The following is a 14,175-nucleotide window of genomic DNA, read 5'->3' on the forward strand; positions in this document are numbered from 1 at the left end:
ACTTTAAGTAGTCTGTGGACCTACTAAAATTGGAACTGGAATTTAATGCTTGTACAAATAATCAGTTTTCTAGTGGAAGAGTTATAAAGTTTCCACAGGTTAAAATTTTGGGAATGAATGATGAGTGCAGGAGGGTCGAGGGAAGAGCAGGGCGTAGGGGATGGTAGAGAAAAATCCTTGTGTGGGCCAAATAAGCTGCGACCATGACCCTCATTTCAGGAACTCATAGCTCCTGAAATCACAGAGAGCTGAACAAGTAACCGTGGCTCACCAGGGAGAACTAGTAATGGTTCTGAAGAAGTAGTTTCTGGGTCTTTGAAGAGGATGGCTTCACTTGTCTGAGGTTTTTCAAAACTTGCAAAGGTGCACAAAAAGGAAAAAGGGAAAGAATCCCCATGGTACAATGTGTTTACAGATTCCAAGGTACAAGAGGATGCAGGATACATTAAGAAAAAGATGCAATATACACCATGGAATATTACTCAGCCATTAAAAAGAATTCATTTGAATCAGTTCTAATGAGATGGATGAAACTGGAGCCCATTATACAGAGTGAAGTAAGCCAGAAAGATAAAGACCATTACAGCATACTAACACAAATATATGGAATTTAGAAAGATGGTAATGATAACCCTATATGCAAAACAGAAAAAGAGACACAGATGTACAGAACAGACTTTTGGACTCTGTGGGAGAAGGCGAGGGTGGGATGTTTTGAGAGAATAGCATGTATATTATCTATGGTGAAACAGACCACCGGCCCAGGTGGGATGCATGAGACAGGTGCTCGGGCCAGGTGCACTGGGAGGACCCAGGGGAATCGGGTGGGGGGGAGGTGGGAGGGGGGATCAGGATGGGGAATACATGTAACTCCATGGCTGATTCATGTCAATGTATGACAAAACCCACTGCAATGTTGCGAAGTAATTAGCCTCCAACTAATAAAAATAATTGAAAAAAAAAAAAAAAGAAAGAAAAAGATGCAAATAAACAACTGGTACATTTTACAAAGTAATAGGTCTTATTATTCTTTGAGAATGATTTTTTGAAACAAAGCCAGATACATTTCTGCTCTATTTTCAGATAGATTTAAACTTCTAAATAATAGAAAAATACAAAAAGCCCCAAACTTAACCCCAAATAACTCAGATGCTGGAACCCAGAGCAGAATATATTCAACAAATATATTTTTATAATTGTCTAAAATGGGTGGTCACAATTAAAATTTTATTGTGTTTTACAAGACAGACCTACCCCTTCAGCAATCAATACACTGATCTGGAACAAAGCTTGCTAAGAATTGCCACGTAATAATGGACTATGGCTTAAAAGATAAAGAATCTGCCTGCAATGTGGGAGATACGAGTTTGATCCCTGGGTCAGGAAGATCCCCTGGAGGAGGAACTGGCTACCTACTCTAGTATTCATGCCTGGAGAATTTAATCCCATGTACAGAGGAGCCTGGTGGGCTACAGTCCATAGGGTTGGAAAGAGTCAGACAGGACTGAGTGACTAACACTTTCATTCAGCTAACATCAACTGAATAAGAATATTTACTGTAATCTCCAGGTGAAATGATACAAATACCCTGTTTGCTATTGTTATCATTATTAGTGATTTTGTAATGAAGAAAATCAAAGCATCACAGAATTAAAATCTCAGCACAAGCATTAAAATGTTATTAAAAATTCAAAGACAAGAACTGAACAACCTATGTAGTATTAAAAATATTTTTCCTCAATATTTTCCTATTTTTATTAGTCCTAAATTAATTTAGTTTAAATAGCACGTGCAAATCATTTACATTAATTATGGCTACTAATCAATACCAATTTTTATGTTTCAGTTTATGAATATTTTGTAAGTAAAACAAGATAAACTAGCATTGATTTTACTCTTCAAAACTTTTTCTTTGAAAAATCTTTTTTTTTTTTCTTATAAGGTCCCATTTCCCTTCTTTGCAATAAGTCTTCATATTTGTAAAAAACGAAGTCAGTACTATTGAATGGCTGACAAATGACTTGAGCTGTGTAGTACATAATCAGATACTGCCCATTGCATGGTTTTATTCTACAGAGAAATATTTTAAAAAATATATGTAATGATGCTCCATTTTAGATCATTTTCTTCACATAAATGCAGAGATCTATTCAAACTAGAAACTGTGTTTGTAACTACATCTGAAAGTGTGGTGTGTTTGTGGAGACCAGTCATAACAAGAAATCAGAGAGCCAATTATAAATCATTTATTAAAACTCCGTCAGTCAGAAGAGGTAATTTTTCTGCCAGTGGGGCTGTCTAATTTTTCCACAAGTGGCTCACTTATAATAAAAACTAAATAAACAAACATTCTGAAGAGATAAATAAATTATTAAACATATTCTCAAAAAGAAAAATGAATAAGGGATGCTAATATGCTTATAAATCACCACAGTTCCCCTGGTGCCATGCATAAGTAATAATGTAGATTGGGGGCACTTAGCATCTACCAAATTGGGATCATAACTAGTAATTTCTCTCTAAATTTTCCTTGACTTTGAAAATGAGAATAATTAAGCAATGTAGAGAATTCTAGAAGCTAAGAAGCCATGAATAATAGATTTTAAGGAGAGATGAATAAAGAAGTTATGAGGAGAGGGAAATGACATAAAATGAGTCCAAGGGAGTTGAGGCGGCATTCATGCAGCTAAAGGGATAAAACTAGCCCAATATTATTCACCCTAAGATTCTTTTAACTATACCACAATTCAAGACACTATTTTTAAAGCTTAATAATTACATCTGAAAAATATTTAAAGTGTTACCTCAGATAGGTAAACCTTGAAACTCAATGGCTAAACACAAAAGCATTTGCACTCCCTCATGCAATTCAGGGGACTTGGGGATCCAAGTGGTTTAAAACTCTGTGAGCTTTTGCACAGCAAAGGAAACCAAAAACAAAACAAAAAGAGAACCCTCAGAATGGGAGAAAATATTTGCAAACCAAGCAACTGTCAAAAGATAAATCTCCAAAATATACAAACAGCTCGTGCAGCTCAATATCAAAACAAACAACTCATTCCAAAAAATGGGTGGAAGATCTAAACAGACATTTCTCTGAAGAAGATATAGAGATGATCAAAAAGCACATTAAAAGATCTCAACATCACTAATTATTAGTCTAAAGTCCAACAATCAAAAGTCTAATGAGATATCACCTCACACTGGTCAAAATGGCCACCATCAAAAAGCTTCAAACAATAAATGCTGGAGAGGATATGGAGAAAAGAGAACCTCCCTACCCTATTGGTGGGAACGCAAATTGACACATCTACTACTGTGGAGAATCCTTAAAACACTGAAAATAGAACTGGCATAGGACCCAGCAATCCCACTCGTAGGCATATACTTGGAAAAAACCATAATTTGAAAAGGATATGCACCTCAATGTTCATTGTAGCACTATTTACAATAGCCAGGATAGGGAAGCAACTTAAATGCTCATCCACAGAAAAATGGACACTGATGTGGTTCATCTATACGATGTAATATTACTCAGCCATAAAAAGAACAAAATTAATGCCATTTGCGCAACATGGATGGATCTAGAGATTGTCATACTGAAAGAATTTAACGCAGACACAGAAAGACAGATATCATGATATTCCTTGTATGTGGAATCTTAAAAAAGAGTAAAGATGAACTTATTTATAAAACAGAAGTAGAGTCACAGATGTAGAAAACAAACTTACGGCTACCAGTGGATAAGGTGGCTTTTCCAGTGGTTATGTGTGGATGTGAGAGCTGGACAGTGAGGAAAGCTGAGCACCAAAAAATCGATGCTTTTGAACTGTGGTGTTGGAGAAGACTCTTGAGAGTCCCTTGGACTGCAAGGAGAACCAACCAGTCCATCCTAAAGGAGATCAGTCCTGGGTGTTCATTGGAAGGACTGATGCTGTAGCTGAAACTCCAATACTTTGGCCACCTCATGTGAAGAGCTGACTCATTGGAAAAGACCGTGATGCTGGGACGGATTGGGGGCAGGAGGAGAAGGGGACGACAGAGGATGAGATGGCTGGATGGCATCACCGACTTGATGGACATGAGTTTGAGTAAACTCCAGGAGTTGGTGATGGACAGGGAGGCCTGGTGTGCTGCGATTTGTGGGGTCGCAAAGAGTTGGACACAACTGAGCGACTGAACTGAACTGAACTGAACTGAAGGTGGTGAGGGATAAATTGGGAGGTTGGGATTGACATATACACACTACTATATATGGAATTACCACTAGTGCCACTTGGAAAGACCCATATGTAAAATAGATAACTAATAAGAAATCTAACGTATACCACAGGGAACTCTATACTCACTACTCTGTAATGATGTATATGGGAGAAGAATCTAAAAAAAAAAAAAGAGTGGAGCTATATATATACACACACATATATTTAATATATATAATTTACTCATTTTGCTGTACACTTGAAACTAGCATAACACTGTAAACCAGCTATACTCTGATACAAATTAAAAACAAACAAAAAAACAAACAAAACCTCTGTTAATTTCAGTGCATTCACTACATTCCTGATCACTCTCTAAAATGAGATAAGAACAAGAGAGAGAAAGAGCGTTGGGTCATGTGGGCTAAGACTAAAAAAAAGGGCTTACCATGTCCACCCATATGGAATTGGCCAAAGCTCGGCTATGTGATCACTCCTAACTGCAAGAGAAAGTGGGAAATGCAACCCGAGGGTGTTTTCTCAGAAGGAAACAGAAATGAAGCTGGTGAGTAGCTACCCAGTATCGGCCATCTACATATGTGCAGGAAGAACATTAAAAAGCATGAAAGTTGTTAGGTCTTTTTAATGCCACAGTCTCTTAAGTCTCTTACTTCTCACACTTCAGTGAACAGACAAGTCATTTAGGTACCTAAGTAAATGCAGGTTATGGCTCAGTGGGTCTGAAATGTGGCCCGAGAGTCTAATTTCTAATAGGTTCCCAGAGGATACTGACACTGCTCATCCATGGATCTCAGGAACAAAACAACCAGCATTACATGAAAACAAATCTCTAAGTAACAATAAAAACATGGACTTGATGGGATGAAGTTTACGCCCTATAGCCATCTAGTTGTTTTCCTTGGAGTACATATTCCCTCTCTGTGCCCTGATTCAGCTAAGTAAAGTGACTTTAATAATACATAGTTCCTCCAACACGCACAGAAATCTGGAGATTTATGAGATAATATCTGCAAAATGCTGTGGCCTCCTTGGGGAAGAGGTTTTAGAAATATATGAGGTGTTGTATTGTTATTAGCTTGTCATTGGCTGGAAGAAAAAGAAAAAAAATGTCCTATTGGGGAAGAATGTTGCATGTTCCTCTAAGTTGCTGAAAACCTGTGCAAAGAAGAGGAGCCCTTTTCCCCGCATGGATTATTTTTTTCCATTATTGTTTCCATTATTCCATTTTGACATTTTCTACTGAGGCATACAATAATCCAACCATAGCATGCATATAGCCATACTAATAATCACAGAAATGCAGTGATTCATTCACCATCATAACACACCTACTAATAGCAGAGTACTTAGGGATTAAAAGACACACATACACACACACACACACACACACACACACTCTCTCTCTCTCTCTTATTACTTGCTGTGGAAGCACAAGTGTTATGTGAGCAATAGGATATAAGCATTCACAGAACCCCAGAAGACTATAGATCCTACAAGTTTTGTGAAGATTTCCCCTGATAGTTACATTTATTCTTTGTCTTTTTCTACCTTGAAACAAATAAATATTCCTTTTCATCTTTTCTCTGTAACTGAAGACATGAAGCCAACATCAGAACTGGCTGAATCTTTGTATTATCTATTCATTCATGTGGATGGATTTTCACTCCTCCCCATCATCCCCAAATTCCCATGAAGGCTCAGAATTAGCTGGAGCAAAAATTTAAGGAGGAAGAAAAAGAAAAATCGGGATACTGTAACCTTCACTTATCTCTCCAGTTTACAGATTATTTTTCCTTTTCATTTGGGAAGGTGTTTTGCAGCACTTTCAAAAATATAAATCAAGAATTGTAATTAATGTACCCTATGGAAGCAGAAAAAGTAAAACATAGGTAAAAGTCAAAGACCTAAAGTATATTTTTATCATCAGTCTTGGTTAGTCTTTTCTAATGAGTTAAAAGGAATGCTAAATGAAAGAAATGTCAAATGTGGGATTTTGAATAATAATATTAATCATCTAGCATTTTCTGTCTTGAAAACTTATGAAATAACTATTTTAAGGTATAAATATTCTGCAATGTTGTCAGCATATAGCATTCATTTAAAATATAATTTTTATATTTTAAATGAAGAGCTGGTTTTCTTAGTAACAATATTTGAATTATTCAAGTAAATGGGAATTTCTGAGTATATAGAAAATTACCTCCATCTCTTGATAGTTAGACACTGGACCACAATTTGTTACCATAATAATACTAATAATAACATATATTACAGTAAATCTAATTTTAGATATAATATAGCTCTGAAAGGTGGACTAGATCTAATTATACTGTTCCAACTTCACTGATGAGAAACAAAGATCATTTAGATGAAGTCCTTCAATATTAATTGCAGTACTGTGAGTAGAAGAGAAAAACTAACTTGATTTCCTGATTCCAAGTGTAAAATTACTCTTTAAAATTAGACTGATTAGATCAAATTAGATTTAATTTCCAGTTCCCTTTTTTAATTAGATGAGTGTTTATAAAGTAACATAGGTTCAGGATTTCAAAACAATCAGAAGATAATTGATGAAAAGTTAAAGATGTTCCTTTCTAAACTTCCCACCCAACCAAAATTGTGTTATGTGGTATGTGTTACTAGCATTTTTTTTTTTTTTTGCATGTACCTCCAGGAATTTTCTGTACTTATACAAGCATATGTATGTGGTTAAATATCTTAATTTGTTTTCTAACCATGAACCCAGTGTGGACATAATAGGAATTATGTCAGTTGTACAATTTAATGTGCCATGTTATTGACTAAAGTCCTGCTATTTTGAATTGGAGCGTTTACTTGAATTATTTTTTAAAGTTTAATTTTCCCTTAAGTATAAAAACAAGTTTAATTTTATAATTTTCATTACCCTGAGAAAGCTGCATTATTATAGTTATTAGATCATACATACACAAGCACACGTACATACTCCTTTTCCTATGTAGAAGCATCTCTAAGTTCAGCTTTTTAAAATCATGAAAACCACCGAGGTAGGTGAATTCCCTTAATCACTCTTCTCTCTTGTTATGCCTTGTTGCTGAAAGGTAGCAGATGTTGGGCTCATTGTCCAAATTACACCAGGAGCTGTATGTAGTGCTGTTTAGAACACAGTCACAATGAATTCAAATTCCATCCAAATACATCCTAAAAATGTTGGTGTGACCCCTAATTAGTTGGCGCATGTCCATGAGCCACCTAGCAATGCTGTAGGGGCTGAAGAGTAGCATTATTCTTTCTTAGTGAGCCTTTTTCCTACCTCCTCAGCAGACAGATGAGTCTCTTATCAGAAGGAGCAGATGGCAGCATGAGTCTGTTTGAAATTGCAGACATGCACTTGGAGAACAGTTCCTAGAATTTTTTTTTTTTTTTTGTTAGAATGTATTACATAGGAGGACAATTGGTGTTAGAAGCCTAGGGAAAAACTTCTGAATTTTGGCTCAGAAATGTTTCCAGGGTTTAGCTTTAATAGTTTTGCAATGTTGGAATTGAAGGTGAGATGCATCAATGGCCCTTGGTGTTCTGAGATGTGGAACACTGGTCACCAGATTATCAGATAATTGATAATTCAGATTTAATAATTCCTGATCTTTAAGCTAGTGGCCCCAGAATAACATAATGAATTATCTTAACGGTTTACAAGTGCTTTCATCCTCGGTATCTCATTTAATTCTCAGAGCAAATTGATTTTTTTTTAAAGTCCTCCTTCATAGATAAAGCAACTGTGGATCAAAGAGGCAAAATGGTTTATTCCAGGATGCATGCCTTACAAACAGCAAATCTGCAATTTAGTTTACTGGTCAAGATGCTCATAATAAATGAAGTTCAAGAGGTGAGTGGCTCATCATTATGTGTCAATCATTGTGACAGATGCTTTACATTTATGATGGCTTCTTTGTCAGAAAATTGCTGTAAGGAAGGAATTATCTCCATTGCACGTATGAAATTACTGTGCATAACTGGCCCCAAACTGCCCTTTTTGGAATGAGTAAACGTGCTTTGTACCTACATTTAGTTAACTTCAACTTTTGTGCACTCCTAGAGCTTCCCAAAGGACATAAACTCTGACAATATCATAATTTAAACCCAGGGAGGCCTGAGTCAGACTGCTATAGAACTGTAGATAATAGACTGTTTAGTTTAAGCCATTAATTTTTTATGGCCATTTGTTATAGTGAAAAAACTGGCTTAAAACTCAACATTCATAAAACGAAGATCATGGCATCCAGTCCCATCACTTCATGGCAAATAGATGGGGAAACAATGGAAAGAGTGACAGATTTTTTTTTTTTTTCCTTTGGCTCCAAAATCTCTGCAGATGGTGACTGCAGTCATGAAATTAAAAGACATTTGCTCCTTCAAAGAAAAGCTATGACAAACCTAGACAGCATATTAAAAAGCAGAGACATTACATTGCTGACAAACGTCTGTCTGGTCAAAGCTATGGTTTTCCCAGTGGTCATGTATGGATGTGAGAGTTGGACCGTAAAGAAAGGTGAGCACCAAAGAACTGATGCTTTTGAACTGTGATGTTGGAGAAGACTCTTGAAAGTCCCTTGGACTGCAAGGAGATCCAACCAGGCCATCCTAAAGGAAATCAGTCCTGAATATTCATTGGAAGGACTGATGTTAAAGCTTAAGCTACAGTACTTTGGCCACCTGATGAGAAGAACTGACTCATTGGAAAAGTCCCTGATGCTGGGAATGATTAAAGGCAGGAGGAGAAGGGGATGACAGAGAATGAGATGGTTGGTTGGATGGCATCACCAACTTGAAGGGCATGAATTTGAGCAAATGGGAGTTGGTGATGGACAGGGAAGCCTGGCGTGCTGCAATCCCTGGGGTTGCAAAGAGTTGGACATGAATGAGCTGAACTGAACTGTCGCAGCAAAAATAGAAAATAAATACAGGAGTGTGTGCATAATAACTGAGATGAGATAGATAAGATAGGTATATAAATGCACAGCTAGGCATTTAATAAGGATTCCATAAATGATAGTTATTATTTTAACAATACTTTAATTTCTTTGGCTACTACAGTGTTTTGTAGGGCATCCCAGGTGGCACTAGTGGTAAAGAACACAGCTGCTAGTGCAGGAGACATAAGAGACGTTTTTATCTCTGGGTCGTGAAGATCCTCTGGAGGAGGGCATGGCAAACCACTCCAGTATTTTTGCCTGGAGAATCCCCATGGACAGAGGATCTTGGTGGGCTATGGTTCATGGGGTTGCAAAGAGTTGGACATGATGGAAGCAACTTAGCACACCTGTACTGCTATGCTTTGAATTTTGGGAATTATCCTGCACCTTATTTCACGTGTCTTAGAAAGCAGTCCAGAAACGCACATGTGCTTTGCATAAAGAGACATATATATAGTTCATAGGTTTTAAAGCAGATGTCTTTTTTGTTTTATTTAACTGTACATTTGGAAAATGTAGTTGTCTTTTAAATGTTAAAGGGAAGAAAGGCAAAATAAAACAAAGACAGACACAAAATAAATTAAAAAAGCTCTACCAGGGATAGGGATGTGCAGAGAAAGAACAGTTTGTATTTAACATGCTAGAGATCACACTAAGGCTAGTTCTATTACTCTTTTTTTCTATTAACATTAGTTGTCATTTTATTTACTTACATTTTATTAATTTTGTTAGGAGTGGATTTTTAATTGAAGAGGTTTGCCCCCAGGAGTTAAAAATGGAGGCTTAAATAACAAAAGTGCTGTGGGTTAATATCAATTTTGCAGATTGGTATCACAAAATCTACTTTTCAGTTCAGTTCAGTCTCTCAGTTGTGTCCGACTCTTTGCGACCCCATGAATCGCCAGGCCTTCCTGTCCATCACCAACTGCCGGAGTTTACTCAAACTCATGCCCATCGAGTCGGTGATGCCATCCAGCCATCTCATCCTCTGTTGTCCCCTTCTCCTCCTGCCTCAATCCCTCCCAGCATCAGGGTCTTTTCCAATGAGTCAACTCTTCACATGAGGTGGCCAAAGTATTGGAGTTTCAGCTTCAGCATCAGTCCTTCCAATGAACACCCAGGACTGATCTCCTTTAGGATGGACTGGTTGGTTCTCCTTGCAGTCCAAGGGACTCTTAAGAATCTTCTCCAAAATCTGCTTTTAGTAGTCCTTTATTCCTTATGAATTATAAATCAAATATAAAAATTACTATACAAGCAGTATGTGGTGGCATGTGCTATGGATTTACCAATAAACAGAGACAAAAATTTCCATCCCTCTAGTGGGGAAGACAAAATAAGGAATGTAAGGCAAGTGTTTACTTGTCTTAAGGCCATATGGACTTGAATGCATTTAAAATCCTAATGGTTAATGTTATAGTATCAGAGAGTTGATATTCAATTAGCTCTAGAGTGAAACAATGGCTTACTTCTCTGGCATTATATGGAAATAAAGCATTTCACATAAATGAAACTTCTTCCTGTAAAAGTCACTGTTTGTATGTTCTACATTTAAATGTTTTTGAGTTAAAGTTTTTAAATTGACACCAATTTTTGTGGACTTTGGAGCACAGTATACAAATCATAAATTTAACATTTGGTGATTATTCTGGTCTACTTTCATTACAAAATGAACTTGGAAGCTATTTAGCTATACTTGTCTGATTAGCTTTACAAAAATGGCCTCCAACTGTTAAGACTTTTTACTGTATATTTATCAAAAATCTTTTTTCCCCCTCCTTTTTGGTTATTTTATGGCACCTAATCAATATGCCTGATTTTTGCAGTTCCTTTGCCTCTATACTTTAGTGAACTTATTTCTATCCTTGGATTCAAGATAATCATTTGCTGTTGTTCAGTCGCTCAGTCATGTCAGACTCTTTGCAACCCCATGGACTGCGGCATACCATGCTTCTTTGTCCTCCACTATCTCCCAAAGTTTGCTCAAAGTCATGTCCGTTGAGTTGTGATGCCATCCAACCATCTCACCCTGTGTTGCCCCTTCTTTTCTTGCCCTCTTTCCCAGCATCAAGGTCTTTTCCAATGAGTCAGCTACCTAGTTAATTTTGGTTTAAAATAAAGAGACATAGGCCTTAAGTAAAACCTTTCAAAAAGTAAAAGTTAGTGATCAATACATTTTGGTTCATAAATGTTTGTGTTATCAGACAATTTGATGGCTTACTTCTGGGATCTGGGTTTCATTTGCGAATGCTTACATGACCATGGAAATGTGGTAGTCATGCATGGATGCACTCTGATGACCCTTAAGACACAACTCTGCTTAACCATAGTTGCAGTAAGAAAGCCTGCCTTAATCTTATTCAATTCTTACTAGATACGTGAACCCCAGTATCTCTAGATCCAGAATCTGAAATATAATATTACTTAAGAAGCTCCTTAGCCAGTTTCCAGGACCTCCATGCTTTCCTCAATTTTTGTGGCTGAAAGGTCACAATATTTTTATAGTCAGAATCTACTCTAGGCCCTTAAAATAAATAAATTTTTATTCAAAAACATCCTGGTGTGCACATCCAAGAAAAGCCAGTCTTATCTAATTCTTGCCTTTGCTCTTTTTAAAAGTGAGAGTCCCCATTATAATTTGCACTCTTTGGAGATTATAAAGTTCTAGAAATAATATAAAAAATTGTAGTAAACAACAGAAAGAAATGAGTTGAGACCAGCAAATAATGATGATTTTAAGGAAATTCCAAAGAATTGATGTCTTAGATTTTAGTGAATATGATTTTAGCCTATAATTGTATAATATAGCTAAAGGCATTTTATACATGATACACAAGGAAATTAAGTGAATTTCCTAAAGTGATGTATTCAGTAGTAGGAAGGGAGAGAATTAGGATATTAGGATATGAACTTAAGACTGGCTCCTAGCCCAGACTTAAAAAAAATACCATGGTATATTGCTTTATTCCTGAGTAATTTTAGTAATATCAATAGCTTCAATATCTTTAGATTCCTTTGAATCCTAAATATATTTAATCCAATTTAAGAGTTCAGGAGGCTGAAGCTGAGTGAGTTTCACAGAAGAGCAACAGCTGAGCTGGGCATACCATCTAGTTTTTCATATTTCAAAAATTTTGTGTAAGCTGCTACAAATAACAACCACCCTATTTATGTTATGTAAGTATTTGAGGATAGGCTGTGTGATCAGATTTTTGAAATAGCAAAAATATCCCTGTGAGATTTTATTATTTATTCTGTTTTAAGAGAAGAGGCTGAACTATAGATGGCTGCCGGGGTAAAGGTGGGGTCTTCTATCTGAACCTGAGCCAGCCCTGCTAAACTCCAGATATTTTGCATGAAATTACTAACTCTGCTCACCCAGCCACCTGATCAAAGTGTGTTCCTAATTAACTAGAGACATGCTTTTGGCAGTGCGAACAATCTGACACACATAATTTAACTGCAGGATTCACACAGTATACTTTTGCTCTCTAGCCATCCACAGCTCCTCTGACTAGTTTCTTTTTTGTTTCAGAGGATTGGCTTTTGGGACTTAATGGATCTGGATAGGTAAGAATATCTTTTCCTCTGAGCTTTATTCCTGTTTGTTGAATAGTTTTAATCTAGAAATGTAGAGTAATGCCTCATTGTATATACAGAAAAGATAAGAATCCTAAATTTAGTATTTATCAGGCCCTCCTCCAGGGGATCTTCCTGTCCCAGGGATTGAACCTACATCTTTTAAGTTTCCTGCATTGGCAAGCAGGTTCTTTACCACTAGAACCACCTGGGAAGCCCATAAGACACTCAAGTGCCCTAAATTCTATGTTCACTTGTAGGTATGGAGTGAACCTCCCTTCTCTTTTACTTCATTGCTTTCTGGAATGACTTCCATTGGCCTTGGGTACCATCTCTGCCTACTTTCCTTACTTCTCACATCTTTCTGTAGTTTCTTTGGACAAAACGTCTGTATATATTTAGTTTAGCTCTTTCCTCCTTCCTTTTGAAAATAATTACTTGCAGAGATGGTGTGTCCTGGCCTGCTCCCATGTTGTGGGAGTCAGAAGGACAGGATATGTTCACATGCCATACTCTGCTGGGTAAATCTGTATAATTCAAGTGGTAAGCTATTTGACCAGAGGTTCAGAGCTTCATCTCCAATCAGATGTAACAGTAATAAAAATGGTACCGTGATCTTCAAATTTTGAGGAGATGTGCCCTATCTTTCCCTGTTTCTCTCTGTCTGCTCTCTCTTTCCCCACATTCTTTCTTTTCCTGCCTCCCTTTCTCTCCCTCTCCATCTGACTCCCATTACCCCTTCTTTCTCTCAGCCTTTTTCTTTATATCCCTGCCTCTCTACTTCCCTTTCAGTCTCTTTTCTTCTTTCTCAATTATGAACCTGGAAAGAGAATAAGAGTGATATTTACGAGTTGACCAAAAAAGTTCATTCAAAAACTCAAACTTTTTTCCAACCCAATATTAACTTTACATAATAATTATAATACCCAGAATATCTAATAACCAGTCAGTACCTTTATTAGAAAAGAAGCCAGAGGAGGGTTGAGTATATATATGCCTGAACAGTATATCTTGGCTGAATATAGACACCCTAAAATGACAAGACAAACTTAGAAGTTTCCTGTAAACAGAAAAGAACCTATTTGTTCATTTCAACATAAGAAGCCTTCATTTTATAGAATTATTAACATCTCATTTTAATCAATATCTTTGAGAGATGATAGACATTTTTCCTAATCATACTGTGTTGTTTATAAATGGTATCCACCCATCTGTGAACTTCATCATGTCCACTCACTCAGTAAGCATTTATTGATCACCTACTCTATGCCAGGTAGTGCTAATCTAGACCTTCGGGACATAGAGATGTACAAATCATAGTTCTTGTCTTCAGGAAACACATGATAAAATGAGTTATGTGGATCAAGTCTTATTTTTGTTAATAAGGACATTGAAATTTCCATTAGTTGTCTTATAACAAT

Source organism: Cervus canadensis, chromosome 23 (assembly GCF_019320065.1).
Source record: "Cervus canadensis isolate Bull #8, Minnesota chromosome 23, ASM1932006v1, whole genome shotgun sequence".
NCBI lineage: Eukaryota > Metazoa > Chordata > Mammalia > Artiodactyla > Cervidae > Cervus > Cervus canadensis.